We start from the raw sequence: 4,749 nt of genomic DNA, 5'->3' as shown, positions 1-4,749 counted from the left end.
ATATATATATATATTTAGAAATGGATCGTACTCACCCACCATGGTTCCCGCGTTGGAGCCCTGTCCGGAGAAGCCTCTAGACTGGACCATCAGTAAGGTGGTCACTATGAAGCCATAGAACCAACCAAAACATCATAAGTCCAGTAGGAGACTGTTATGCAGGAAGTTCCCACCTAACCTCGGTCAGGTGGAGAGATGGTGGTTACAGGGGAATTAGGAAAGGGAAGATAAGGGCAGATTTTAAACCCCCAGAGGGAAATGAGTAGATACTCAAGTATCACTCTGATCCGGACGAAAGCGCTGACGCCCTGTCTGGATCACATCCCTTAGGTCTTGCCTTCTGTGCTCATCTCTGATCCTCAAACCAAGATGGGCCAGGACCCCTGGGTTTTTTCAGGCTCAGACATACAGAATATAAAACATAAGAAAAATATGTATTCAGTACTGTATATAAAAACAATAAAGGCATAGTCAGAAAAATCAAGCGTATATTAAATTGAATACTATTGAGATATTTTTATAGTTGTTCTGAAGCCTTTATCTCAAACGGTGTCAGAGTTTAATTAATTTAAGTGGATACAGTATATAAAACATCTGAAAAACAAATATGGTTTCAGTACTATATATAAAAACAATAAAGGCATAATCTGAAAAACCAAGACTTGTGCATTATAGGGAATAATATTCTGAATATTTTACAGTAGGTTTGATACCTTTATCTCAAACTGTGTCAGAGTTTAATTAATTTAAGTGGGTACAGTATATAAAACATTTGAAAAATATGGTTTCAGTGCTATATATAAAAACATTAAAGACATAATCAGAAAAAAACAAGCCTTGTGCATTAAATTGAATAATATTTAGATATTTTTATAGTTGTTTTGATACCTTTAATTCAAACGGTGTCAAAAGTGGATACAGTATATAAAACATGACAAATATGGATTCAGTACTGTATATAAAAACAATAAAGGCATAATCTGAAAAACCAAGCCTTGTGCATTATAGGGAATAATATTTTGAGTATTTTACAGTTGGTTTGATACCTTTATTGCAAACGGTGTCAGAGTTTAATTAATTTAAGTGGGTACAGTATATAAAACATGACAAATATGGATTCAGTACTGTATATAAAAACAATAAAGGCATAATCTGAAAAACCAAGCCTTGTGCATTATAGGGAATAATATTTTGAGTATTTTACAGTTGGTTTGATACCTTTATTGCAAACGGTGTCAGAGTTTAATTAATTTAAGTGGGTACAGTATATAAAACATGACAAATATGGATTCAGTACTGTATATAAAAAACAGTAAAGGCATAATCTGGAAAACCAAGATGTGTGCATTATAGGGAATAATATTCTGAATATTGTACAGTTGTTTTGATACATTTATCTCAAACTGTGTCAGAGTTTGATTAATTTAAGTGGGTACAGTATATAAAACATGAAAAAATATGGTTTCAGTACTATATATAAAAACAATAAAGGCATAATCTGAAAAACCAAGCCTTGTGCATTATAGGGAATAATATTCTGAATATTTTACAGTTGGTTTGATACTGATCAAATGGTGTTGTCGTTTAATGGATTTATATTATTGCATACATTAAAAGTTGTAAAATTATTATAAAAAACATCAAATTGTAATTCCAAAAACGGAGCTTTGTGCGATAACAGGTATGTTTTCCCGAACATTTTAGTATTGGTTTTATATTATAATGTCACATAGTTTTAAAGTGAATAATATTTAGAGATTTTTATAGTTGTTTTTTATACCTTTATCTCAAACGGTGTCAGAGTTTAATTAATTTAAGTGAGTACAGTATATAAAACATGACAAATGTGGATTCAGTACTGTATATAAAAACAGTAAAGGCATAATCTGGAAAACCAAGACTTGTGCATTATAGGGAATAATATTCTGAATATTTTACAGTTTGTTTGATACCTTTAGATCAAATGGTGTTGTCGTTTAATGGATTTATATTATTGCATACATTAAAAGTTGTAAAATTATTATAAAAAACATCAAATTGTAATTCCAAAAACGGATCTTTGTGCGATAACAGGTATGTTTTCCCGAACATTTTAGTATTGGTTTTATATTATAATGTCACGTAGTTAAATTGTTTAATTAATTTAAATGGTTAATTTTTTTATTTTAATTCCTAGAAATTAAACCTTGTGCAACATAAAGGGCATATATTTATGTCTATCTGAGTTTGGGCTCAAAACATAAAAGCTGCAAAGAGTTTAAATTGGCAAAAACCTGAATGTCTAATGAATGTCAAACATCAAACTAACTTTACCGCAGTGAGTTACCACTGATGTGAATGCATGTGGCTTTGTACATTATATTGAAATGGAGGAAGGCGCCAGAACTGCAGCTGATAGAATGTGCGCTGTAGCACGATACAACGTTATTTCTTATTTATTAGATCAGATCATATTTTAAGCTGTCACATTTCACTTTCATTCTTTTGGAGTAATTAAAAAAAATATATACATGAAACAAAACTACATATTTGTACTAGACAAGTGTGAAATCCCATGTGGATTTACACAAACTGAAAAAGTACAAATTTTTAGGTTGTGCCCCGCTCTTCCCTATACATCTTCACATGGACATTTTGATGAGTATAGACTTTGTCTTTTCTTTATTAAGAGAGCTTGAAGTCAGAATATATTTTTCTTGGTGTGCGCCTCCACATTTTTATTAAGGATTGCTGAAAAATAAAATAGCCAAACAGTTAAATTTTTTTAATACCCGAGAAAAAACAAACCTTATTTTATTTATTTAACAACAGCACAAATAACTTCATGTCTAAAGTATAAACACAGCATATACCCTCAACTTCCTCTTCTTTGGGATGCAGTTTGACTTTTGAGATCCATACTTCTAAAAAAAAAAAAACACCTGCAAGAAGAACAGAAATCCTCTCCTTCTAGACATAGCAACAAAAAAATAGGTACCACATATAAGCCACTTGTTAATAATTCACTGTTTTCACATGGCACATTATAATTGGTTGACATAACCTGGTGATAAATATTTCACATCACATGAGAGAAGATGGCACCTGTGCTCATCACAGCCATCAGCCACCCTGAAAACAAAAAACCTTCTTACAGAATCTACAGAGATTATGCACTTACAGGGATAGTTCACCCAAACATGTACAAAACTAACACAAAGGTAGTTTAGACACTCTGCTAGTCAGCTCCTTATGTGTTGGAATAATGGAAAAAGAAAAGTCATGTATGTTTAGAATGACATAAGGGGCGAGTAAAATGAAGAATGATGATTTTCAACTGAACTGTCCCTTTAACTGCGAGAGACAACTCTCGGCTGCTAAAGATCACTGATCCTAATAGATTATTGCATGCTGACATTCTCAAAGAAAGAGAGAGGCTTTACTCTGAGCAAGAAATAAGATGTGAACTCATGAGGGGTAGCAATAAGGTGTTTATTTGCGAGAGTGTTGTTCTCCAAATGGGATTCTTTGTGTTGTTATCTGCATGTGCTGTTTGAATTTCACTCCATTAGAATGAGTAATCATTAAGAATATGAACATAGCCTCTTATGTGTTTTCATGTGAAGTATTATGAAAGGCTACATTATTTCCTCTGACTGAACATCTCTGCTGGAAAAAAGCAATCGGCTTCACAGGAAAAAATCTCTCTATAACTGCAGAAGTACAAGACTAAAAATATCTTCCCCTTGTTTCTCTTTCTCCCCTCATTATTGTTACTTGGACACAGCTGTTCGCTATCGTGATCGGCACTCATGCTGATTGACCCCACACCTGTTCTCTCTTTACCTTGATTCTCTCTGCTACTTTACTTTGCTGTTCTCTCAGCTTCTTTGCCAGATTATTGTTGGTTACTACTCGCTGTATTACTCCCCAGGCATATATGTTTTTTTCTCAGTTACCGTCAGTCCTGACCTGTCTAGTCAAATCGTGTCCGTTGCTTCATACCTGTTCTCTGCCTAGTCATCCTGCTGCCCGTGCGAGTCAATCCTGTTGCTGAGAACGGGAAAGAGCCTGCTGACTGGGGACCGCTCTTGTCTCTCTCCACCTGCCGCTGCCTGAACTGCTGTTTGCTGCACACAATAGATATGTAGACAAATTTATCTTGAGTTACTATCCATATCTGCGCCCGCCAGATTCGTCCAGAAAGGCAGACTGCTTAAGCTTCCCTTTTTTCCATAAACCGTTTGCATTTACCTGTCTTTGCTCCTGGGTCCTCCTTTAATCCTGTCCAAATATGTACCCTGCGAAGGAATCGTCAATTCGCCCAGCAGTCGAACTCTAGAGACCTATGCTGGGCAGACATGAAGAGGAATTATCTGCTGCCTGACATGCTGTAGAGAGCCTGGCAGCTCAGGTCACTGATCTGACCAACCGGTTACACCTCTTGCAGAGCCAACCATCTTCTCCTGAGCCCAGAATCAACGATCCCCCTTGCTACTCGGATGAGCCTACTGAATGCCGAGCCTTTTTAACCCAGTGAGAAAGTTTTGTTCTCTCTGCAGCCTTCCACCTCTGTGGAGGTCCGCTCTAAGATTGCCAATGTGGTTTCTCTCCTCAGTGGACGAGCACGCGGCTGGGGAACAGCCATCTGGGAGGCTGAGTGCTGCGAGCAGTTTGCTCTGTTTAAGGAGGAGATGATTAAGATGTTCGACCGCTCTGTCCACGGGCATGAGGCCACTCATTTGCTCGCCATGCTGTGACAGGAGAGGC

The sequence above is a fragment of the Sinocyclocheilus grahami genome, unplaced genomic scaffold, assembly GCF_001515645.1.
Source record: "Sinocyclocheilus grahami isolate Dianchi unplaced genomic scaffold, SAMN03320097.WGS_v1.1 scaffold941.1, whole genome shotgun sequence".
Lineage (NCBI taxonomy): Eukaryota > Metazoa > Chordata > Actinopteri > Cypriniformes > Cyprinidae > Sinocyclocheilus > Sinocyclocheilus grahami.
The sequence above is the reverse complement of the archived record's forward strand: the minus strand, read 5'-3'. Positions refer to the sequence as shown.